Below are 26,490 nucleotides of genomic sequence, written 5' to 3' on the forward strand. Positions count from 1 at the left end.
CTCATGACCTTAGCCAAGTTACTACTTAACCTTCCTGAGGTTCTGTTAACTCTGTAAAATGGGGATAGAAATAGGCAGGAATAAACAGTGTGTAAAACACTTAGCACAGTACCTGACTCCTGGGAAGTACTGAACAAATTGTAATTGTTGTTGAACAAAATTTTGGTTTATTCTGACCCTGCCTATCCATTGCTTCCCCACTACACCCATCTCCAGGTTGAGAACCACTGCTGAATGTTGATCTAATCACATTATGGTCCATTGTTTTTTGTGCCTGTGTCTCTTACTGATGTGAAATCCTGGAGGACAGGAGCCAGTAGTGGGAAGAAATTCCAGTAGTGGAAAAGCACCACTTACACGTGTGTGATCTTGGCCAAATCAGTTGCCTCTTTTGGCCTCAGTTTTGATGTTGGGGAGAATAATAACTACCAGATAAAGTTGTTATGAATATCAAATGAGATTGTGGATGTGAAAGTGCTCTGTATGGTGTGGAAAAGTAAGCTGTTAAGGTTTTGCCATCCAGGGTGAAAAGAGACTGTGATTCAATCCTGTCATCCCACAGCTACATATTTGTGGCACTCCACTTCCTCTCCCACCCTAGCCCATGGTATGCCAATGTGACGTTCTTTCCTTAAACATTCTTAGTTGCTCTATGCCTAATAAAATATACCACAATGACCTACACAATAGCTGAAGCCTTTCCAGGAAGAAGGGGACAATTGATGCACTAATACATGGTAAGTTACTCTCGGAGTGCTAACCACTGAGAATACTGCAGTGAGTAAGAGAGACTGGTCTTAAAGAGTTTCAATTCTAGTTGGGGAAAAAACCAATGAAAACCAGGTAAGCATACATACAAGATAATTTCAGAGAGTAATAATCACTTTAAAAAATGAAGTAGCAATAGTTAAAGAGTAATTGGGGAAGCAAACTTCAGATACAGTGGCCAGGGAAGACCTCCTTTAAAGGTGACATTTGAGCCAAAATCCAAAGGACAGGAAGGTCTCAGCCATGTGAAATCCAGGTTATGAGGGTCCCAAGTAAAGAAAAGAGAAAAAAAAATTTTTTTTTTTTAAGAAGCAGCTTGGTAAAAATGGAGGTCACTGTAAAAAATTACTGAGTCAGGGGGGAGTTGATGGTAATGAGGCAATACGGTTAGGCAAAGGTGCCACTACATGGGGCTTTGCAGGCCAGATAAAAAAGTAAAATCAAATGGACATCACCTGAAGGACAGGAAGTTACTTTGATCTCTGCTTTGCACATGCACATTTATCCAGCAGCCATAATTCAACATTTGTTGTGTCTGTCACTGTGCTCAGAGATGGAGATGCAAAGAAAAATTAAAGATTAAAAGATGGAACTAGTTTTTATGTGCATAGTAACCCAGGATCTAGGTGCATTGGTAATTATAATACAATGTGATAAAAAATCTAGTAGAGGGATGTAAAGGCTGAGGGAGCTTAGAGAAGGGAAGATTGTACCTTAGGGAATCAAGGAAATTTTCAATGAGAATGAGGACGTTTTAACTTGCAGATAAAGCATAGGTAGAAGGGGAACAAATGGTCCGGCCAAAGGGAGCAGGAGGTGCCAAGGCACTGGGGTGAGTGGCCATCTGTCTTCGGGGGAACAGTCAGAGAGGAGGCCCTGCTGGGTCTTCCTGGTGAAGGACCTTAAATGCCACCAAAGACCTTGCATTTTATTATAGATTCAATATAAACGTGTGTGTGTGTGTGTACATATATATATATATATATATATATATATATATATATATATATATATATATAATATATTATACATATATAAGGTTTAGAAAGATCTCTTTAGCGAGCATGATAGATGATGGACTGGAATGAGGTACTTGAGGCAGATAGACCAGCGAATGGAGTTTACAACAGAGCAGGTAGGTACAAGACCTGCATTTGGCTATTGGTCACAGAAATGGAGAGGAAGACAGGTTTCCAAAGCAGGATGCCTTCGTTCCCTAACAGGACCCTAACTCCCCGAACTTGAGGGCAGAAGTGCCCGTATGGGAAACTCCCCCGTGCCTCCGTCTTGGTCTCACGGACATCTCCGCTGGCGCCCTCTCCCGCCCGAGGCCCCAGCCCCCGCCTCCTTTCTCAGGAAGCTTGGGTCTCCCTGGCAGCGGGCCTGCCCTTGGGGGGGGCCTCTCGGCTCTGTGCCCCGCAGCTCGGCTGACATTCGGGACTCGGCGCCCCCCGCGGGCACATGTGCTAGCCCAGGCAGGAGGGAGCGCCTCCGCGGAGGAGTCCGGGAAGAGGGGGAAGGAGAGGCGCGCCAGAATCTCGGTCCCGGGCGCCCTGGTCGGCCGCGGAGGAGCTGCAGCCTCCAACAGGTTCGTAGAACGCGCGCTCGCCCTGTTACTGAGCCGCCCCCGCCCCCGCCGGAGCAGGTCGGCCGGGGGGACCCTAGCCGTAGGCCCGGCGCTGCGGGGCTGCGGCGGGCGGCTTCCTCCGGCCCTCCTTCCTTCTCCCGTAGCGCTCGGCCGCCGCCGGCTCTTCCGGGGCGCGGCGGAGGGCCACTGGCTCCTTCTCGCTTCAGCACCACCTCGGGGACAGCTCCTGCGCCTGGCGGGGTCCCCTTCCCGGGCAGCCCTGTCCCGCCGGGGCCGGCGCCTCCCTTTGTTGGGTCCGGGTCCGGGATCACGGCCGCCGAGGACGGTCCTCGCCCCCGCGGGGGTTGCTCCCCTCAGCTCTTGCCGGCCGGCCGCTTCCTGACGAGCCTGGAACAAAGCCGAGGGGCTGGGGCCTCCGGCGTCCCCTGGGGGTGGGGAGATGCACCGATGGGGGATTTCGGCTTCCCTTAAGCAGTGTCGGGGCAAGCTGGGGAGTGGAGCCTGGTCACAGCCGCGCGTCTCGAGGGCGTGGGTCCGCCGTTTGCCAAGGCCTGGCGGTGCAATGGCGGGTCCCAGCTGGAAATCGGAAAGAGGGCGGGAAGGGGAGACAGGCACCGAAGAGTCCCGGGCTTCGGTTGGGCGGGCTGGGCCTAAGCTAGGAGGAAGGAACGCGCCGCCCCCCTTCCCTCCAGAAGCCCACTTGCACCCTAGCTCAGCACCACGGGCTCCTTCGGAGATCCTAACACTGATGCCTCAGGCGGGCGGCTGCAAGCACTGACTGACTGTCCTCGGAACATCCCTAGAAAGTGTGAGGCTGAGTTCCTGTGGGGGGAGGGCGCTGGGAAACCGCGGGGAAGCCGCACTAACCCGCAGCTCCGCGCCTCGCGTCTCTCCGGCCCAGGGTTCCTCACCCACTTCTGGAGTGAAGCCCATAGGGAGGGAAGGGAGAAGGGGGGGACCCAAGCAGCAGGTCATGAACTTGACTGGGCTCTGGGAGGTGGCAATTAGCAAAAAAAAGGGATTGAAGGAATACCAGAAGCTGGGAGGTTCCCAAACAGCAAAGCCAGTCCAGCGGCAGAAAACCAAATGTGTAAAAGGAAACCTTTTTTTCCATGTGAGCTGAAGCTGAGAGGGCCTTTGCATCACGTGATGCTCTTGCTCACAGACTGGCTCATGGGGAGACTGAGCCCAGGGGGCAGAGGGTATTTACTCAAGGTCACTCAGCAGTTTAGTAGCAGAACTGGGCCTAAAACCCAGGCTCCCAAATCCTGTGTCCATTGTGTAACATTTATAGAGAAGTCTTTTAGAATTACAGATGCAGGGAGAAGAACAGAGTGGTTTCCATTCTGAGTCTGAATCTTACCTCTATCACTAGGACGTGACTTTGGATGAGTGACCTTCTGAGAAGACAGGTTAATAGTACCCACTTGTGGTAAAGATTTAATGAAATACCTATACAATGAGCTCATGGCACTGCCTGGCACATAATAAATTCTCAAAAAAATGGTAGCTACTCTTCCTGCTATTATTCCCTCTGTAAACATGTGCTGAGGACCTCTTACTGCCTGTGCACTGGAGAGACAGAGAAGTGTCCTGAGGAGGACACAGACCAGCAGAGGAAGCAGGAAAGAAAACAGTTGCAATATGATGTGATAAGTGCTACAATCTAGGTGAGTAAAAGAGGCTGTGGGATCTCAGAGGCAGGAGTGATGAACTGTAGGGAAAGAAAAGGAAAATACCTCAGACAGATGAAACAGTGTATAAAGGCCTAGAGGTGTGAAATCACAGCCACCAGGGTTATGTTACTATCCCCAAGGGTCCCTGAGGTGGGGACTGTGAAATGAAAGTGGAGAGAAAGGCTGGAGTCGGTCTCCAAAAGGCCTTTTGTGATGAAATATTTCAAACATGTTTTTTTTTTAAATAGAATAGTATAATAAACCCCCACATACCCATCATCCAGCTTCAACAGTTGGCCAATTTTCTTTCATCTATACTTACACCCACTCTCATCACATAAACACACACACATACACACACACACACACACAGATTATTTTGAAGCAAACCCAAGGCATCATATCATTTAGTGCAGAAGAATTTTAACATCGGTAACAACTTCTGCCATTCCAGTATTGCTCCACCTTGGAAGTTAGTAAATCAAATCATGACTTTCCACTCTTGATCTGTTCTGAATATTCCTGTTCCTTAGCAGAAAGTTTTGAGAGAGGCCACACTATGGTGATAAACCATATGCACTAGAGAAGTTATTTCCAAAAAAACAAGAGGTACATCAGACCTCAGTAGGTTTTACCCACCCAGATTTGTCCATCTCCACTACCTACATTGTAGCCAGAGACCAATGAAAATTTGCAAGGCCTACAAAAACACAAATTGAGCGCCATCATGAAAAAGAAAAAGTGAGAGCTTCCTTTCAAAGTAATCTGAACCATAAGCTTGTAAAGAAGGCTTAAAGTCATGGAAATCATCAGACCCAACAGCCACATTTTACAGATGAGAAAGACAAAGGTCAGAGATGGAAAGGAATTTACCCAGAGTAGCACAATGCTGAGACCAGAGTCAAGACCTTTGAACTTGCAATTGAGAATTCTGTTCAGTTCACCATTTTGCCTAGAAGATTAGGCCTTAGACTTTCTCAGCCCATAAACCTGAGATGCCATTTCCCTCCCCAGCTCAAAGAGGCTTGAAGGAGGAGGGGGAGTGGGGTAAGAAATGTCCTTCCTGGTTCTTAAGAGGATGACAATATATGGCACTTAGTCTTTAGACACCTTGACACATTTCCCTTCCATATCCTTTGGGAGATGGTTGATGGTGGTTCTGGCTGTTGTGCAAATCTCCCAGCTAGCCCCTCCATCCTCATTACCAAAGGTTCTGCAGTCAGATGCCCAGACCCCATTTCTGGGCATTCCTGCCACACTGCTTGTCTTCACATGCACGTGAAGCCTCTCTTACCTGTTTGCAGCGAGTTGGCTGCACATCCCTCTGGGCTACAGACAGCCACTCCTTTGAGGTGTTAAATGAGTAGTGCTTGGCCTAGGCCCTGGCAGGACTTAGAGCCCTTGTGCCTTTTCTGGAGCATGGAATCTCTCCTATTACTGATGAAATGTGACAGCTGTGACAGCAGTATGTGCTCCCGTCAGGTTCTGGGCACTTCACAAGTCAGCATTTTCTCTTTTCAGGGAAGTCCCTGCCTGCAAAATGGGAAAGGCAGTGTCACACAAGTTTTCCTGAGTCTTAGATGGACAAATTAAAACACATGTATAGAGTTCTAAGCATCCCTGCTGAAGGGAAGTCAGCAGAGAACAGTCAATAAAATTTCCTCACTTCTGGGAGTGTAATTGTAGGCAAGACATAAGAAAGCAGTAAAGATAGTGAATTTCAGCTTGTGAAATTATCCCAGCTTTTAGCCTGAGATAAGGCCAATTTATATTTATATTGTATTATATTACATCGTATTATGCAGGCTTCCCACACTACCTAAAAGTTCACCTTATGCCGCTTCACCTTTATGAAAGACCTACACTAGTGCCTGTTTTTGCTAACTGAAATGGATTTTTGTTTTTACAAAATGGTAATTGTTTTCTCACTACACCATTTTGGCTTATGAAACACTCCACTTTCAGATAGTGGAGAAACTTGTATTATATATTTTATTCATATTATATTATATTATGTTATATTATTTATATTATTAATATTATATTATAATATTACATTAATTATTTTATATGTGGGCCTAGTTGAATTGTAATAGGTGGGATCCCAAAGGGGCCTTGGTGAGCATCTACACTTCTTCCAACATTTACATTGAATGTACTGTTCTAGGTTCTGAACAAGATATCCCAGATCTCTGCTCCCATGGGGCCTAGAGACTTGCAATAGACACAGTCATTCATAACAATTAAGAAGTAAATATGAAAACATTTAAGCATAGAGACAGACAAATAGGGAAAGTCTGTCTGAAATGGTGACATGAAACTGAGGCCCAAATAACAAGAAGCCAGTCATGTAAGGATGTCAAGCCAAACATCGCAAGCAAAGGAAATCACCCTGGCAGAGGCCGTAATGTAAGCCTGGGCTTTGGGAAGACAGTTTGGACTTTTTGGAGACAGACTGGAGCAGCAGGCCAGTGTGGCTGGAGCAGAGTGAGGGGAAGAATTGCAACAGATAAGGTTTGGGGTGGGGGGTGCAGGTACTAGATTGAACAGAGCCTTTAGGCCGTGGTCAGGATTTAGGATTTTATTCTAAATGCAGTGGATTGTCACTGGATGGCTTTAAGCAGGGGAGTGACAAAAACTTGTCTTGTTTTTAAAGATGCCTCTGGTTGCTACATGGAGAACCTATAAGAGGATGCTGGGCTGGGCACAGAGGAAGCAGAGAGGGTGAGACACAGCCTTGCCCCTTGAGGTGCTCAGCTTCCAGCAGGAGACAATACACACCAGAACCACAGAACCCCATGGGGAGGGCTGCCATGGGGAAGGCTGTGCAAGGTCTTGTGGGAACATGAGGACTAGAAGAATTCATTCAGCTTGGGAGGCAGGGAAGGCTTCATGGAAATGGGTGTGGCTGCTGAATTGTACCTAAAAGAGGAGATAGTAGGGCTGGTGCCCAGAACTGACAGAGAGGCAACATAGCAGCAGTGGAGTGTGTGGACTGGAGACAGGGTGCCTGGGTTCAAATACCAGCCACGCCATTTAGCGGCATTGTGGACATAAGACAAGTCACTTACTTCTCTGTGTATCAAGGTCCTCACCTTTAAAATGGAGATGATGAGGATCACAATACTTATTTCAAGGGATTTCTGTCAAGATTAAACAAGTTAAAATTTATGAAGCACTTAGATAGTGCCTGGCACTTAGAAAGTGACATATGAGTGTTGGTTAAATAAAAACATAGCAAGTAGGAGTGGGAAAGCAGGGAGCATGTGCTTAAGACGTTGATTAGGGCCCAGCTCCTAGGGGCCTTGAAGACCAGGCCAGAGATGCCCATCTTCCTTTGTAAGGGAGGAGCCATCAAAGGCTTTTTTTTTTTTCTTTTTGGTATCATTAATCTACAATTACATGAGGAACATTGTTTACTAGGCACCCCCCATCACCAAGTCCCCCACACATACCCCATTACAGTCTCTGTCCATGAGCGTAGTAAGATGCTATAGAGTCACTACCTGTCTTCTCTGTGTTGTACAGCCCTCCCCATACCCCGCCTCATTATGCATGCTAATCATAATGCCCCCTTTCTTTTCCCCCACCCCTTTATCCCTCCCTTCCCACCCATCCTCCCCAGTCCCTTTCTCTTTGGTAACTGTTAGTCCATTCTTGGGTTCTGATCAAAGGCTTTTAAGCAGGGGATTAGAGGTGGAGAATAAGTTAAAAGGCCCAGAGAGGGACAGAAACCTACCCACAGTCACACAGCCAATTACTGGCAGGAACTGTCATCTATCTCCCCAACTGATCCAACATTGTAGGAGGGCAAGGTCAATACACATTTTGTTCCCTTATTGCATCCTCAGGGTAGAAGAATACGTAGAATATTCTCAGTAAATATTTGTGGAAAATATGGCTGAATCAATGACCAAATAGAGCAGGAAAAGTCAGGAACCTTGAATCCTTGAGATCAGTGCATTTTGGACAATGGAGAAATCTCTGGCGAAAATAGATCAGACTCCTAGAGATGTTGACTTGGGGGTCTGAAGCCCTTCCAAACCCCAGCTTTTCTTGCGGCAGAAGACACTGCCACCCACACTCCCTGAGAAACCCTCTCAACTGCAACAAGCATTGCTGCATAAGGTGCAGAAGTTAATCTTGGTAAAGTGCCTGGAAGATGAAAAACGTTCCCCAGACATTCAGCGTAGTAATTGCCAATGCGGAGAAAATGTATCTCTACATTTGCAAGAGGCAGGCCTTTGTGTTCCACAAAAGACAGCCATTAGATTTCCTGTCTTTGACTCATCAGGAGGCTGTGACAGCCTGGCAGGCAAGCAGGGTCTTGCAGTTCAAGCAGCAGATGGCAAAAGACTCTGAGGAACTCAGATCCAGTTCTGTCACATTGCTGAACACCTACTCTGAGCAGGGCGTGGAGTCACTCACTTCTCCAAACTGATGAGAACTCCAGCCCCAGCATTTCCTGGCTGGGTGATCTTAGGCAAGTCCCATGACTTCTTTGAACTTCAAGTCCATCACCTATAAAATGGGGGTAATACTGCCAGCCCCACTGGGTCCTTCAGCTTTTGATTCTCACAATGTAGGGTTAGGGCGGTCATCCCATTTCACAAATATGGAAACTGAAGCCCAGGATGTAACTCACTGATCCCTCAATACTCATTGAGCACTTATGATAGGCCAGTAACTGTTTTAGAAGCTGGAGAGACAATGAATAAGACAAACAAGACACAGTCCATGCTGTCACTGAGCTCAGGTGCTAGTGGGGACACAGAAAGCAAGTGAGTAAACAAAAATAACTTCACCAACTTACATAAATGCTCAGAAGGAAAAAAAGGGGCGGGGGGAGTGTGGTAAGCTTGGCAGAGGCTGTTTATGTAAGGCAGTCAGGGGAGACTTGAAAGAAGAGGCATTGAAGTTGACACCTGGATGGGGAGAAGCAACTGACCATGGGATGAATGTACAGGCAGAAAGTAGGTCCTGCGATAGGGGGAAGCCTGACAAGACTGCAGGGCAGAAACTGAGTAAGCAAGGGAGAGGGTGGTAGGGATGAGGGCTGGAGTTTGGCGTGGGCCACAGCAGGCAGAGCCTTGATGACTGGATGAAGCAGAGGTTGACCATCTCTCTCTATCACCCCCTGGTAAGGGGCTGATGCAGCCAAGCCCACATCAGAGTGAAACCCCGGGCCCCCCTTCAGGCCTACAGTCCCTGCTGCCATCTCTAGAGCAGGTCAGCCAAAGGGCAAGCAAAGTGATGGACACCCCTGCTGGGAAATAAATCCATCAGCTGGCTGGCTGCCGGGTGGGCCCCACAGTGACTTGTGGGCAGCATTCTAATGCTGTGAAGTGGGAGGGCGAGGGAGAAGACACCAGGCTGGCTGGAACTGGGGTGAGGTGGGGAAGGGAGGCGCCTGCCTCAGGTGCAGAATGTAAGGGGGGCCTAAAAATAAAAACGCAGTCATCAGGATAAATAACATTTTGAACAATTTTTTTTAAATTTTATTTTTGTATCATTACTCTACAATTACATGAAGGACATTATGTTTTCTAGGCTCCCCCCTTCACCAAGTCCCCCCCACATCCCCGTTCACAGTCACTGTCCATCAGCATAGTAAGATGCTGTAAAATCACTACTTGTCTTCTCTGTGTTGCACAGCCCTCCCCGTGCCCCCCCCACACTATACATGCTAATCGTAATGCCCCCTTTCTTTTTTTCCCGCCCTTATCCCTCCCTTCCCACCCGTCCTCCCCAGTCCCTTTCCCTTTGGTAACTGTCAGTCCATTCTTGGGTTCTGTGATTCTGCTGCTGTTTTGTTCCTTCAGTTTTCTTTTTGAACAATATTTTTTAAAAGAAAAGTTAATGATGAATGAAGTATCAAGAATTTCAAAAAGAGACAATTCCAAAAGAGCCAGGTTGAGGATAAGGCAAATGGAGTGAGTTATATACATGCAGGATCTAATCATATCCCTGAGATGTTCATTCAACTGCAGGGGTGTTCCCAGGCCGGGGCCCTGTTCCCACTGGCACCCAAGCATCCAGAGTTGGTATGCTTATGACGAACTGAAAATAAGAAAGAATTCCTAGCGGGAGCCCGGGAGACCACTGCCTGCCTTGGTTGTAGAGACAAAAGCTGAGCAGGGACCCGCAGCCAGGTGGTGATGTGTGGCCTGAAACCCCAGTCACTGCATAATGTCAAGTGTGTCTATGTTCAAACCAACCCCTTGTATGCTTGGGACGCTGAGTAAGGTGCACTGCCTCTCAAGCCTCAGTTTCCCCATCTGTGACCCTGGGGCTAATAAGATCCAGGATTCAATAAGGTAGTATTTAAAGTCCTGTAGCTCGCAGCTACTCAAAGTGTGGTCCGCAGACCGGCAATATCAGCATATCCTCTGGGAGCTCATTAGATAAGCACCATCTCGGTTGCATCCCAGACCCACTGAATCAGAATCTGCATTTTAACAAGACCCCCAGGGTATTGGCAAGCTCAGGAGAGCCTGAGAAGCTGATCAATTCTTGGCACACTGAAAATGTTCAATAAATGATAATGCTGCCCCTCTGTCCACCAAACCCTGAGTTAGATGCTGACTTCTGGTGAGAGGAAAAATCCAAGATGAGGAGAAGAGATCCTGAGGTGGCCACCTCATTAAATTTTAGGAGGGGGCTCATAAATCATTACTGAGCACAGGGCATGTGATGAAACAGGAAACACTTGTACAGCTCGTTGCCATTTATAAAGCACTTTCATTTATATCATTTCAACTGATTCTCTTAACCCTTGGGAAAGATAGCACAAAATATATTCATTTTACAGAGGAAAAAAAGTCTAGGCTCAGAGAGGGAGAGTGATTTGTCCAAACAAACCAGGATTTAAGTCCCCAGAGTCTGACACTAAAGTCTGTGCCAGCAACAGAGCACCCAAACCATGGAAAAGAGCAAAACTGGAAAAATATTCGATTCTGGAGTTGGTATGGTCCAACCCCCTTATTTTACACAAGGGAAAACTGAGGTCCGAGGAGGGGAAGAGACTTGTCCAAAGTCATTGAGACAAATCATCAGCACTGGGATCAGAACCCAGCTCTCAAGCTCCCAGTCCAGAGTCCTGCCCAGTGTCCAGACCCACCTCCCTCAGCTAATTGGCCAGCCTCTGCCTGCTGAGCCAGGGGCACAGGCTGCAGGCAATCTAGGCTGGTTCCCTGGGAAGGTCTAGTGGACAGGAGACAGACCAGCCCCACCTTCCTTTCCAGCCCAATCAGAGGAGCATGCAGGAGCTGGTGTTGCCAAGGTGAGGGCTGTGAGGTTGCTAGGACACAGTTTGGGAGCAGACAGGTGGCAGAGGAGGCCTGGGCTGGGGCTGGGGCTGGCCAGAGACCAAGACCTGCCACAGTGATCTTGGGAGGGGGAGGGGAGAGACTTCCAGCCCCCCAGGGTGGATCAGTCTCTGGGAGGGTTGATGTTCACAGAACCCTGTCTCCACACCACCCACTGACCAAGCCAAGAGGCTGAGCCTAATTTCCCCTCTGTCCCCATCATCAAGCACACCCTGCTACCTACTCCTCCCATCCCCATCCCCAACCCAGCCCCAGGAGCTCACTAAGCCCAAAGGAGTGCCCTGCAGTGGCTCTCGCTCAGCCTTAGGGTGAGGCCCGTGCCCCACTAAAGCCCCTCAGAACTGGCCCCAGCAACCTCCCAGCTGCATCTTTCCCCCAAAGGCTCTGGCCAGACCCAGTTCCTCCTGGTGTCTGGGTGTACCATGCTCCTTCCAGGCCTCTGCAGCTGCTCTTCCTTCTGCCTAGGAAGCCCTTTCTGCTCCAACTGTCCTCTAAGCCTCAGCTCAAGACTCACCTTCTCAGGGAAGCCCTCGTTACTGCCTCTTGACAGCGAGGCACCTCTGACAAACCCGCCTTCACGAGGAAGTCATGGTATTTTATCTGCTTTCCTCTTTGTGTCCCCATTGGGTGGTGAGCATTTTATATCTCACTCCTGGAGTAAGACCTGGGTTCCAGCTGTGCAAGATCAAGATTTCTCTGAGCCTCTGTGCTGTCCACTGTGTGAGGGGGATCATGACCTTGGCCTTGCCAGGCTAATGGGAGTATAGGAGCTTGTGAACGTGACAGGCTGGCACGCCGCAGATGCGAAGTACTGCCATTGCCCTGTTGCTCATGCCAACACCACTAGTGCCCAGCATGGAGTGCTCCTTTATAAATAGATGCTGTATGTTCTCCTCATCTGTACAGCAAGAATAATTACCATTATGTGAAATGGCTCTGAAGACAGTGGAGCCCCACTCAAGCATATGCCCTAGTAATTCTGAGAGTGAACACTGTTGATTCCCACAAGCCCCAAGTCGTCCTGACATGCTCTCTGCCCACCCATTGAATAAATGGGCTCATTCATTGAACAAAAGTTTGTTAAGTACCTATTCTGTGCCAGGCAATGTGCTAGCTCTTTGGACTCAGCAATAGGCAGACATTAAACACTTAATCATACCACCTTTCTTACTGGCCTTCCCTCAGGTCAGACCCAGCGCAGAGGCCGCCATTTGCTTTAGAGGCCACTGAGGGGCAGACAGCAGGCTCCACCCGCTGCACACTCTCCCCACTTCCGTCCTAGCCAGCTAGAAAACAGCAACATTGGAAACCCTGTTTCCAAAAGAGTTGAAATTCTAAAATTTGAATATTATCACCCCCCTGAGGGTAGGGAGCATGCCTGCCCTTTTATCGCGGTGTCTCCAGCTTCAGAACATAGCCTGCTGCTGTTTCCTCACTCGTTCACTCACCCAACATCTATTTATCAAGGCCTGCTAAGTGCCAGGCTCTGGGAAATCGGGCCCTGCCTCACCCCCAGACTCCTATGAGGAGAGGGTCCAGGGGTGAAGGAAATTGTGTTCAGAGGTGATAGTGCCATGGGGCAGCTGAAAAGGAGGGGTTAGGTGATATGTTATCCACGGTGGTCCCCAAGGACCAGCAGTGATGGGAAGGGCCTTGACTCAGCTGGTCTGTTGGCATCCCTGCTTCGCCTGAACGATCTCTGTGATCTGGGGCAAATCCTCAGTTGCCACCTCTGCAAATGGGACAAGATCTCTGCTTCCTTGAGTTAACAGTGAGCAGGAAGGAAGAGAAAACACTCAAGGGGTAGGCAACCGGCTGGATTCAGTCTTGCAGGCAAACACTGCAGTTGCCGAGACCTTGGCATCCAGCCAGGAGAGGCCATGCCGGCAGTGCAGGCGGGGGGACGGGGAGGACTGCAGGTTCCGATCTTGTTCTGCACATGCTGGTGAGAGAAACTAGGCAGATCATTTTCCCCGCTGTGCTCCCATCTATAAAACAGGAGTGGAGCACCAACCTCACTAACTCTGACTGAAAGCAAATCTAGCGAATTCGTCCAGCATTGTACAGTCAACAAATACTCACTGGACTCTCACATCCTGTCAGGCCTTGTGCTAGGCTCTGGAAACAGTCATATAAGACCCAATCTTTGCCTTTTAAAGAATGCTTGGTGCCTCCTAGGAGAAAGCAGAGGAAAGTAATGAAAATTTGAGTGGCTGCCACACAATAGATGTCTTCACACACATTATCTTTTTTTTTTTTTTTTTTCTTGCCCATGGGTTTTTTTTTATTTTTTATTGAAGGGTAGTTGACAACAGCATTGCATTACATTAGTTTCAGGTGTACAACACAGTGACTCAACATTTATATACATGATATTTCTAGGTACCAGGTATCACCATACCAAGTTGTTACAATATCTTGACTATATTCCTTATGCTATACATTACATCCCGGTTACTTATTTATTTTACAATTGGAAGTGTGTTTATATATATATATATGTATATATATATATATATATATATATATTGTGAGGGCATCTCTCATATTTATTGATCAAATAGTTGTTAACCACAACAAATCTCTGTATAGGGGGGTCAGTACTCAATGCACAATCATTAATCCACCCCAAGCCCAATTTTCGTCAGTCTCCAATCTTCTGATGCATAACGAACAAATTCTTACATGGAGTACAAATTCTTACATAGTGAATAAGTTACATGGTGAACAGTGCAAGGGCAGTCATCACAGAAGCTTTCGGTTTTGTTAATGCATTATGAACTATAAACAGTCAGTTCAAATATGAATACTCATTTGATTTTTAAACCTGATTTATATGTGGATACCACATTTCTCTATTATTATTATTTTTAATAAAATGCTGAAGTGGTAGGTAGATACGAGATAAAGGTAGGAAACAGAGTTTAGTGTTGTAAGAGAGCAAATGTAGATGATCAGGTGTGTGCCTGTAGACTATGTGTTAACCCGAGCTAGACAAGGGCAATAAACATCCATGTATGCAGAACACATACATTATCTTAACATCAACAATAATAACAAGCACTTACATGGCACCTAATTTAAGAGGTGGGTGCTATTAGTAGCCCCATTAGACACATGAGGAAACTGAGGCTCAGGGAGATGTAATAGATTCCTCCAAAGCTGGAATTAAAACCTAGATGTGACTGACAGAGAATCCTGTCCCTTGACATGTGAAATCACATTTAAGCCAGAAAGCAATATAGTCAGTGGTATCAGACAAGCGTTGCCTGAATGAGTGCAAGATGGGCAAATAGTATCAGGAGGGCAGGTGAGGGGACCCAGGGGTTGCATCTGATGCCAGGCAGAGTGCCATCCTGGGATCATCAGTGGCCTCAGGAGGGGCAAGGGTATGCCCTCGGTGGAGTGGGGGCCCCGGGGCCCACTCAGGAAGCCAGCTCCCCTGGAAGCTCTCTGCCCTCACCCCTATACCCTCTCTCCTCCAGGAAGCTGTGCATCTCTGATCTCTGGCATGCTGTCTGCTCTGCCTGTCCACTGAAGGTCTCTGCATCCCAGCTCAGCCAGGAAGCAAAGGTAAGGTAATGCCCTGGGTCACACCTGCGAGAGGTGTGCAGAGGGTCCCCACCCCTGGGCCCAGCTGAGGAGCATCAGGATGGTGTTTCCCCTCTGCTCTCACCAAGAATGCTCCTCAGATGGACCCACAGGGCAGTGTGCTGGAATGGTACTGGTTTGCATTTTCAGAGCTGTTTACCGCAGAGAAGCACTTTCCCATGCGTTATCTTATTCAGTGATGCTCCCCACAAAAAAACTTTGGTGGGGTATTATCCCCAGTTTACAGATAAGGAAACTGAGGCACAGAGAGGGGAAAGGGCTTGTCCAAAGACCTTCACATACTGCTGCTGGGTGGCTGAGCCTGAATTCCGACCTACTTTTTCTTGTCTGTATCCCCACGTGGCCTATGCACATTGTAGGCTTTTGGTATGTGTTAGATGAATGAATGAGTGAATTAATGAAGGTCCCAAAACCAATGGCAATGCAGAGCAGAGCAGGAATTTGGCTCTCCTGTCACTCCCAGTTCCTATGCTCTTTCTGCTGAACTGTGGCTTTCTGCCTTGATGAGTTCAACTCTCCCCCACACCCCACACCCCAGATCTCAAACATCTCCTGTGTGGTGTCCATTACCCCTACCTGCTCCTGGCAGGAGGATGAAGGTGCAGCAGTCAGCCTCAGCCCCTTTTCCAGGTAGCCCTCAAGCTCACATCACACCCAGCGTCCCTTCTTCCACATCGCCTCTTCCCCAGCACCCACTACCAGTAATCCAGCGTGCATAGTTGTGAACTTATTTCTTTAAATAAACAGTCTTGAGTTTCATACCAAATAGTCTTTTAAAAGGAGGAACGTCTCCAGGCCACCTCGTATTTAGCATACAGTGAGCCACATATTTGCACAGAGAGAGTGTGTGTGGATATAGAGATCGCTTGATCGCTATAGATATCGTTGCTCATCCAGATGGGAGCTATTTATGATGCTGAGTCACTCACAGCGAATGCCACTGAGGGATTCCAGGCTGGGCTCTGAGCCCCAGCATCACAGACCTCATGGCTCTCTGCCTCATCCTCACTGCCACAAATGAGAGAGATAGAGAGAGATGGTCTCCCATCACAGTACAAGGACAGAGACATTTTGGACACAGGAAATGGAGATATTCTCATAACCAAGTCCTATTTCAAGTCATTGTCCTCTGTCCAGAACACCACACCCTTACAGGTTGTCTAGACCAACTCCTTGTATTAAGAGAGAACACTAAGACCCAGAGAGGGAAGGGACTTGCCCATTGCCACACAGCAAGTCAGTAACAGAGCTAATCCTAGATCTCAAGCTTTCTGATTGCTGTCTGGAGCTCTTCCCCCTTCCCCAGCCACCATCTCCAGTTCTATCTCCAGTGTCTTGGTATCTCAGCCCTCGGGAGCTTCCTGTCTTCTGTGAACATGGAGATGTCACTAAACCCTTCCTTCCTCGGGCTTCTCCCGAGGGTGGCTGAGTCTGGCTTGTCTGGGAGTCCCCCATGCTTAATGCAGGACCTGCATACGTGTGTACAGTGTGCCCAGGGTGTGCATACTGAATGCTGTAGAAAACCAAACTCATCACCAGTTCCTGGGGAACCCTAGTTCTCTGTCTGAAAAAGCACCTATTTATTTCCACCCTCTCCTTCTTGTCTCTAAGCCAGTTCCCTATCCATGCAAAAATAGACTCCCTCCTACTTACCACCCACCTCTGCCCAATTCTATAATGAATCAATTTTATTAATAGGCTTTGGGATGGAAACTTGACAAAGGCTTTTTGTGAAAGTCACCCTTTATCTCCCTATACAGTTCACTTCTCAAAGAATTCTAATAAACTGGTCAGGTGGGATTTTGACTTACATAAAATATTCATTAAACTGCTCTTTCCCTCCATATAGACTGTGTTTGTTTAAGCATTCAATGATCTCGATTCTTTATTATGGATTCTATTCGATTGCTCTAAAGGACAGTGGGATGAGATGGAAGGAGCATGGGGTTTGGCATTAGGGCTGGGGTAATTCTAGCTGGCCATGTACTGGTTCTGTATTCACCCTGGTTTCTGTGAGAATTAAATGACATGGTGTGTGTAGGTGTCTGGCACAGAGTAAGCGGTCAATACGGGTTTGTGAATGAATGACTCAGGACCCATATGAACCAAATCCTAAATGGTAAGGGATCGACTGACTCTGCAGTCTGAAATCTGGAGCTCATACAGCCCCAGGAGGGTAGTTTGAGGGTCGTGGGGAGCAGACCCCAGAAATTAGGCTGCTGGTTGGTCTATCTCCAGGGCAGGAAAGGGAGTTCTTTCTCATTGTGCAAAGGGTTCCTCAGCTCAAGGAAAAGTCTGCATCTGGAATCTAGGTTCAAAACAGAAAACTCCTTGAGAGTATGGATCGTCTCTTGTTAACTGTTGGATTCTGCCTTTTCTGGAACTAGAGTCTGGCTCAGGTTGTACAGAATAAGCAGAGATACACAGTAAGTATGCATTGAGTTGAGTTGAGCTGACCCAAGTTGACTGGACTTGAATTGACTTGTGTTGCTTTGATTTTGATAATGGACCCAATTCTAGGGCCTACTAAGGCAGAATCTTCCTGGAACTCAAGCTTAGCTTAAAGCTGGTCCCACAGCACAGGGGAGACCCCAAGGATAATGTGCTGGGGACATTCAGGGCCTTCCAAAGATGGAGGCATCTTGGAGAGAACTAGGGCCATAGTCAGGACTGAGGGAAAAAGGTAGCCATCTTGGCTTGGTCAGGGGGCACTATGAGGCTGAATGTGCTTTTGGAATCATTAAAATGTACTGGAACTCTGCTAGGATCTTTCCATATTTTTGGAGCGGCCATCTTCCTGGCTGAGAAGGGCCCTTTGGGAGTACCCACTTCAGTAAGAGTTGGTGTCTAGGCTTTGGGGGGTCATAGATTCCACCATGAGGAAAGAAGGCAGGCTGAGGCCATGAGCTCCATATTGCAGAGGCTGGCACTGTTGTAAACCGGTCCTGCTGTTGGAGAGAGCATTTAGGGGTCTGCCGGAGATGATTCTAACTCCAGACTTATATCAGGTACTGGTTGCTAAAGGGAACAGTGCCTCAGGAACCATAGTGGTGAGTCAGACAAGACCTCTGGCGTCTCAATAGGAGGTCCCTTAGCTGGCCCCATCTTAGGCTCTGCCCAACACAGGATGCAACCAGGCACCTAGGGGAGGCAGGAACTGAGGAAATAATGAGATTCAGGTGAGCAGTGGCTGTTCAAACCCTTATTGTATTTGGCTATGTCGGTGTGTGTCAGTCACCTACACTGTCTTAGGTATCCCTCAAAGGTACTACACCAGTTCCTTTTGTATCCTCCAAAATCTGGGTACAGATTAGACATTAGTGTTTGATGAATGAATAATTAGGTTAGAGTAAGGCTTACAACACCAGTGGAAGATGGCAAGATGGAAAATTTCAAGATCTCAAGATGGCCAAGGTCCAAGGTAGAGATGCCCAGTCAGAAAGGATAACATAGACCTAAAAGTTGCCCATCAGGAGTTTGGCTCACAGGGAATACTGGACTAAGTGGAGTCCAGGGACAGAGTGGTGTTGTGTGAGTTTAAAATGATGTTCCTCAGAGCCCTGGGCTTCTGAGACGGGTTCTCAAAGGCTATATGATAGGATGGGTTGGGCAAGGGAGTTCTCCCAAAAGGAAGTTCTGGACTCAACAACCCCATTTAAATTTTTAAAACTCCAATTTTACCTGTTTTATACATTGGATTTCCACACACATTTTTGTTTTTAAAGTATTCTTTGAATTTTAAGAAATGCGTTTTGGAAAGCACTATTGTTAAAAGAGGCTAGGCATTAAAGTTCAACTGTGGATTCAAATCTCAGCCCAAAGCCTTTCAACCTATGGGACTTCAGGCAAGGAAACCTTTGAGCCTCCATGTTATCTATAAACCATCTTTCCAGAGATATGTGAGCATTAACTAAGGTGCTACAGTATTTCCCAGAGGCTGGCAAGTGCATAACTGATGGTGTGCACAATGATTTCAGGTGCTATGTAGATGAACATTTATTATTTCAATAATTCACAATTGATGCATGTTAGAAAAATGTAATTGGCACACCAAACTCTTGTGATTTATGGAAACAATACAGCATTTCCTTCTAAAATAAAATTCTGTGCATTTTAAAAGGCAAATCAATTTAAAGAAAAATACTAAGTAAATGAATAATCCTGATATGACAGAAATCAGGAACATGGGACATGAATGACTGAAATGTGAGAAAATTTGAGATAATCTATGTATCTCAATCTATCACAGTGTTTGTACTTGGGAAAGGCTCACAAGTGTTAGTTCTAGAATCTTTCTCTCCCTGAAATTTTAACTCTCTGAAATGACAGCACCTAGAACCCAGCCCACCTGCTGGAGCAAAGTAGGCACCCAGAGCTGGCCAGCCCAGAATATAGTAGGTGGTGGGTACAGGGAAGACAGCAGTGCGCAAGTCCAGGCGGGCAGCTGGCCAGAGGATCTCGGAGCAGGCGGAGGCTGCTGAGGCAGTGTTTCCCACAGAGTGGGCACCAGCATCAGGGGTCCATGAGACCATTTAAAGAGTCATTCAGGCACAGGTTAAGTACCACTGGGAGGGAGGCACCTCCTTTTTGGTTGATTACATCAAGGGGAAAGTCTCAGTTGGAGGTTGGCGTCTCCTTAATGTCTGTGTAGCACCTGTTGATCTTCCTCTTCAACCAAGAGGCCCAGCCTTTGGCTGGTAGCAGTATCCAGCTGAACTTGAATAACAGTGTTGTATTCTCCACGTATTTATTTTTACCATGACTGTCCATTTACAGAACATGATACAGGCTTCCTGTTTATGAGAATGATCTTATGTTCTCTTTTCAAATAACATGTATTAAAGATTAAAAAGTGAATGTGTTACTTTTGTTCAGTATAAAACACATAACAGTACTAGAGCCTGTATATATGGAAGTGTTGACGAGAGAAAAGCCAGCAGAGGCACTGCAAGGAGTCCTGTGGCTCCAGAGCCAATGCTGGGCCCACAAACAAGACATCTCCACACTCACCCACAGGCTTCGAGGCAAGCCTTGTCCTGGGGAGGGCAAGGAAGCCTCATCCTAAGAAGGAGCCAGATTGCTGGCTAGGTGGCCCTGAGCCTCCAGACTGAGCTGGGAATCCAGGGACCAGGACAGGGGCCCAGCAGTAGTCAGTACGGTCAGGGCTGCCCCCAGAGGGTGGGTCTGGAAGACATCCCAGGCCTCTGATTTCTGGCAAAGCTGGTACTACAGAGGATGACCTAGTATCTCCAGCAGAGGGGATGGAAGGAGCTGAGGGTCAGGAACAGGCAAAACCTGACTCTTCAGCCTGTGCAAGTGGCATTCAGGGGAATCTGGTGTGAACCCAAACAGTTCACATCAGCCTTTGAGAGGTGCTGTGTATGAGTTAGGGTGTATAGGTAGCAAGCAACAGAAACCAAATCTGCCCCACTTAAACAAAAGCTGGGGTTATTGAAAAGTTATCAGATGGTACCCAAAAGCAAAGGGAAGGCTGGCAGTTAGGCTCAGGAAAGGACAGGAATCAGAGCAGCCCAGGGGTCTGGGAGCAGGAACTGAAGTCAGTGTTTTGAGGACCCCAAAGAGATGCACTGGCTATGAATCTTTTTTCCTCCTTGCATCACTCTGCTAATGATTCAGAGACCCTCGAGGACACCAGCTGGCCTGGCTTTGGTCCCGTGTCCTCCTCTTGGCCAGCAAAGAGTGTGGAGGTTTGATTAGACTGCCTCTAAAACTGAACATTGAGGAAGGGGTGGATCCCAAAAAGAAAATTAATGGGTCGTTACTAAAAGGAGGAGGAGTGGATTCTGGGCAGCCAAAACCAGCAAATGACTACTATTAGGAGCCAAAGGAGGACCAGGCAATGTGGTCACCGAGGCCTGATTCTCTGGGGCCATCCCTGGGGTCCAGGGTCACTGTCCCAGTCTGAGACCAGTGGTCAGCTACAGCTGAGGCAGGGGGCCCCTCAGGCTTCCAGTGAGGGCTGGAGATCCTCTAACAGGCTGGAGAAAGAAAATGTCTGGACAGGCCTGATCCTTGGCCCCATGGCCCAAAAGGATCTGCTGGGTTGAGGAAGTCTAGTGAGAATTACTCACTCAGGGGCTGCAAATCCAACTGTCTGCAGGGCTGTCAGGGAGCAAACACGTGAAAGGAACTGTGGTGAACTGGCATTGCATGCCTATCTAAGGGCAGCCACTGCCAGCTGTAACCAATTACTGCCATACAGGCACATGGCCCCAGTGTTGATCAGTGTCCTGTTTTTTGTTTTTTTTTTAATGAAGCCCCAAATACAGATTCTTCTGTGAGATGACACCTTCTTAAATATTATCAGCTACCAGAAAAAAAAATTAAATATTATGCTGACCAGACAATACAAACCACCAGTTCATAGCCACTGGACTAACTTTTATTCATCAATCCCAACCCAACTGAGAAGGCCCTTCCTCCAGGAAGCCTTCTGTGATTTTCCCCTCCCTCTGCATCTCTACCCTTTCTCTGGACTCCCACAGACCCTGTATTTCCTCCTACCACAGCCATGACATCTGCCTTGTAAAAACTCATTTGTTTTCATCCACTGCTTTTTAACTGTGCTTCCTTGACAGTGAAGGTCCCCACCATGGCTTATGTCTATGCTCAGCATAGAGCCTGACACATATAAGGCACTGGCATTGATGAAAGGGGAATGGTAGGGACTGTATTTGTCAAGGTTATAAGATGGTAACAAATTAATCCTGAGATTATCTGTAGCTTAATACAACAAAAGCTGGCTTCTTCCTCATACGAAGTCTAGTGTGGGGCCAGCAGCAATCCAGGTAGCTTTCTTCCAAGCAGTGACTCAGGGATTCAAGATAGCTCCACTGTTAGGTAGCAAAGAAAGAGAGTAAGTGAAAGAACTCACACCCACTTTTAAATACCTCAGCCTGTGACATTTGTTGGCTCTCTTCACAGCATATTGGCCAGAACTAGTCTCATGACCTCCCTATAAGGGGCTGGAAGTATGGATGGAACTCGTGGAGATTCACTGAGCCCATCGCTCTGCAGCACAGACCTGAGGCAGCAACTGGCAGTGTTAGGGAGCCCCAGGGTCCAATAGATGGACTAAGGCTCCTGTTGGGACAAAGGTAGGCAGGACCCATCATTCATGGGTAGCAGTGGAACTCCATGGTCAGTGCACAGAAGCACCTCTGAATTTGTACATTTAACTCAAGACATCTGGAAAAATGGGACAAGAGTGGGGAGAGAATTTCACTACCTTGAGCTTTCCACCTCCCCTTATTTTCCAATCAGTAAACTCTAGGAAATGAAAATCAAGTTGATGGAAAAAAGAGGTCAAATGCCAATGAGCAAACCATTTAGAGTGACATCGCCACCTGGCCCCTTGGCATCTCATTTGTGGTCCATGATGACCTTGGAGTGACTGCAGCTTCTCAGAGGACCTCTCTTCTGTGATCAAATATCAATGCACTCAGGAATCCTGACCCTTGCTGCCAGCCTCGCCCAGAACCTTGGCCAATGGCGAGTCAATAGGCCCCACTCCAGTAGGCTCCAAGGCATTCACCATGCATTCATTAGTCTGGATGCAATGCCACACCTTGGAATGGAATCACAGGACCTTAGACATACTCTATAGAGAGGGCAAGCTTGGGAGCCAGAAAGACTGGGTTCAAATTCCAGCTCTTAATAAGTCAAATTCCTAGCAAGATCTTTCACTTCTCCAAGCCTCAGTTTCATTGTCTCTAAAACGGGGACAATTATAACACCTTCGTCCCAGAACAATTGTGCTAAGTCTAGAGATTACACACGTAAAGAGCCTGGTGCACAGAAGGACCTCAGTTGATGTTATTTTTCTTCCTTTTCCCCACTGGTTTGGAGGAATGAGTCTAACCTCCCACCAGTAGCACCCCTGACTATCTATAGTCAGTCAGTTCCCATTTGCATGCCTCTGGTGACAAGGAGTTCATTACTCCGCCCCAAGCATCCTGCTCTATTTTCAAACCACCCCATGATGTGTGTGGTAAGAGAATCTGATATCTGTGGGGACTGCGGCTTGAGGGAAAGATGCCTGCCCTGATGCCCCCTCTGCAGGACCAATCACTGCCTCGGCCCCCAGGAGCTATCAGGGGAACTGAGTATGGTGAGAATAAAGTAGGTGCAGGGTTCAGGGTAGGGGAATGTGGGTCCATTTCTGGTTCACAGAGAGGAGACAGAGAAATCCATCACATGGGAGACAGGATCAGGACTGGAGCCATTTCTCCCAGGTAAGAGAGATCTGAGAGACTGCCACAAGCCAGTGATGGAGGCCCAGCCTGGAACTAAATGAGGGGCAAACAGGAGCCCAAAATAGGAATGAGCATTCTTTTATCCTTCTGTAAATAGTCACTGTTTGTCCACTCTGCCAGGCTGAGCACTGGGGACAGAGAGATGCATCAGCCACAGGCTCTGATCCTGGGGGAGGGAGGCAGGCACGTGATGATAATGTTAAAACCATATGATGGTTGCTAGATAAAGGGAAGTGTGAGATGGGGATTGTGGGAGCTCAGAGGAAGGTACCAGACCCACCTTGGGGGGGTATTCAGGAAAGGATGAGGAGGTGGACAAAAATGAGGAGAAAGAGATGCCAGGCCAAGGCAACATGGGCAAAGGCACAGAGGTAAGAAACAGCTGGTGTGTGGGAGGACCTGCCCACTGTCCTCTGTTGCTTAAGGCAGAGAGTGGTGACTTGGGGGCCAGAGCAGGCAGCAGAGGGCCTTGAATGACAGCCATGAGCTGGGACTCTTTCCCAGGCTAGGGGGGAACAATTGAAGTGTGAAGGTTTTGCAGAAATATTTTATTGAAATATAACCTACATTCTGAAAAGTGCTCATATCATACATTTATAGCTCAGTGAATGTTCACGAAGTGAACACACCCATGTAGCCAGCCCCAGACCAAGAAAAGATACCTACCAGCATTCCAGAAAGCCCCCCTTTCCTCCTCTTCCCAGTCACCGCTTCCCCGAAAGGAGCCACTTCCCCGACTTCTAACCCCATCGATTAGTTGGCATGCTTTTGAACTTCACATAAATGAACTCATGCAGGAACATACTCTTTAGTGTTTGACTTCTTTCGCTCCACGTTGTGTTTGAGATTTGTTCATGTTGTTGCATCACATTGCTACATTCTCCCCTGTTATTCCTTCTCATTGCTGAATTATATTCCAGTGTGTGACCCTACCAGAGTGTACTCACCCATTCTGGTGTTGATGGACACTGAGTTGTACTCAGCTCAGGGCTCTGATGGAAAGTGCTGCCATGAAAATTCTTGCACATGTCTTTGGATGAACATATATACACATTCCTATTGGGTTTCTGCCAAGGAGTAGAATCAGTACATCGTAGGGGATGCAAGTTCATCTTCAGCAGACACTGTGTTTTCCAAAATGGTAGTCCTGATCTGCACCCCTTCCTGTGCTGCACAAGAGCTCCCATAGCTCCGTGTCCTCACCAACATTCGGCACTCTCTGTCTTTTCCATTTGAGCCACTCTGGTGAGTGTGTAGTGGTAACAGTTGTCATTTGCATCTCCCTGCAGGCTAGTGAGGGTGAGCATCTTTTCATAGGTTTACTGGCCATTTGGACAGGAGGTGCCTGTTGGTGTATGTTTCATTTTAGAAAGCCATCGCCGGCAGCCAGGCGGGCAACCAGGATGGTAGAGGTGGATTTTCTGGAACCTCTGCTTAATGCCAGTGGCATCTCACTTAGGCACTGGGCTTCCCCTATTTCTGCTGCCTCTTTAATCCTCACAGCCTCCTTAAGAGGTTAAAATTGTAATCAGCATCTCACAGATGAGGTGACCAGGTTCAGAAAGGAGAATGACTGGCCTGAGGTCTCACAGGTGGCTCTGGGAGGGGAGCCCTAGAATGGGGGCCTCAGGCCCTGAGCTCATTTCCTCATCAACCTCAGAGCAGAGCTGAAAACCGGGCAAGGAACAGGTCAGTAAGGAGCAGAAAGAAAGGTGAAGAACCAGCTACAAGTACATCTATCTCCTTATTTTACACAAGAGGAAATCCTTCCTCCCTGTCCTCACTTCCTCTTCCTTCTCCTCTCGCTGCACCTCACCAAAAGTCCCAGCAGAGGTGAGCGGCCATCAGAAGCCTAGTGGCCCCCAAGCCCGATATTATGTTGGATGCCTAGTGATGTGAAGGGTGGAGTTGGGCCAACCTGAGTCAGATCCTCGCTCACCACCACTGGCCCTGTGGCCCTGAACCAACTACTTTATCTCCTGGGCCTTAGACTCTTTGTCTGTTTTAATAATCCCTTCCTGGGAGCCTTGTGGAGAGGAGCCAGGGAGCCAGCACAGTGTCTGGCCCAAAGCAGCCCCCAGTTTAGTTGGCACATGCGCGTTCCTCTCCTGGACACTTCCAGCACCAGCTGGGCTCCCTGTCCCACCTGCAGCCCAGGCCTCAGGCTCCCTCCTCCTGGAGTAGGAGGGGCAACATGGTCTTGTGTCAGGCAGCTACAGCAGGCCTCTAGCAGGCTTCCTCACCACCAGGGAGCAGGTGCTGGAGGGGGAGGGCAGGCAGGAAGATCCCCCCTCCCCCGAGGACCTCCTAGCAGCTGCCCACACTCAGGCTGGCAGCAACACAATTAGCCCCAGAAGGGCCTTTCTCTTCTCAAGGGCTCTCATCTGAGAGCCCAGATGCTTTTATTTTGGGAGCCTTGCTTGGTAAAGTGCTCTGTCAACGCCACTCCGGAGCAGCACCCCGCCCCCACCACACACACCACACACTGCCTGGCCTTCCATTCATTAATCCACTCGGCATTTGGTAAGTACTCCTGGCTCCATGCGAGGCACCAGAAACCACAGGGTCCCTGTCCTCATCGTGTTTCCCTTCAGGGAAGAGCTGGATAGGAAACACACAGATAGATACAATAAACAGATGACTTGGGATGGTGTTCAGAGCCATGCGATGGTGAAGGGCAAAGTGCGGCGGAGAGGGACAGCTGGTTGACCACCCAGTCCCAGAGCAGAGTGGAGAGACTCACAGGCCCACTGCCTGCAAGGGCGTGTGCTTCTCTGGTCTGGGCTCCAAAGTCGGCAAGGGTCGCATCGCAGCTACCACTGGGGGAGTGGGGGACAGGATGTGGCCCCTGAAGGTCCTGGCTACAGCTGACCCCCAGCTATTGTGTCACCTTCCTTCCCTCACTGCTGTCCTACCAGCTCCACCAGGTCCACTCATCTTTGACTAAACCCAAGTTCTTTGCCCCATGCCTAGCACCCAGTAGGGGCTGAGCGAATTTTTTTTTTTAAGTATTTGAAGTAAATTAATGTGCAGATAAGAAGTACATTTAGGCTGTGAAAAGGAGTGACAGGGAGACAGAGCAAAATCGGGATGAGACACAGGGACTGAGACAGGCCCCGGGGCTTTCACTGCCGGCCTGCCTCTCCTGCCCCCAGGGGCAGGGGGAGTAGGCACAGGACCCTTCCTCGACCCGCCAGTTTCTCCCCACCCATCCCATAGGACTCTACTGGATTCTGGACAAA

General features: G+C 48.1%; 1 protein-coding gene across 2 annotated transcripts in view; it reads left to right on the top strand.

Annotated features, from left to right (window-relative positions):
- Positions 1 to 2,114: 2,114 nt before the first annotated feature.
- Positions 2,115 to 26,490, top strand: part of CPLX2 (complexin 2) — an 84,250-nt gene continuing 59,874 nt past the window's right edge. Inside the window, exons 1-2 of one of the 2 annotated variants that reach the window (XM_036884805.2) lie at positions 2,115 to 2,356; positions 14,846 to 14,938. The gene's annotated coding sequence lies outside the window, so the exon portion shown is untranslated. The remainder of the gene's footprint in view (positions 2,357 to 14,845; positions 14,939 to 26,490) is intronic. The other variant, XM_036884803.2, reaches the window with a different exon arrangement.

Source organism: Manis pentadactyla, chromosome 2 (assembly GCF_030020395.1).
Source record: "Manis pentadactyla isolate mManPen7 chromosome 2, mManPen7.hap1, whole genome shotgun sequence".
Lineage (NCBI taxonomy): Eukaryota > Metazoa > Chordata > Mammalia > Pholidota > Manidae > Manis > Manis pentadactyla.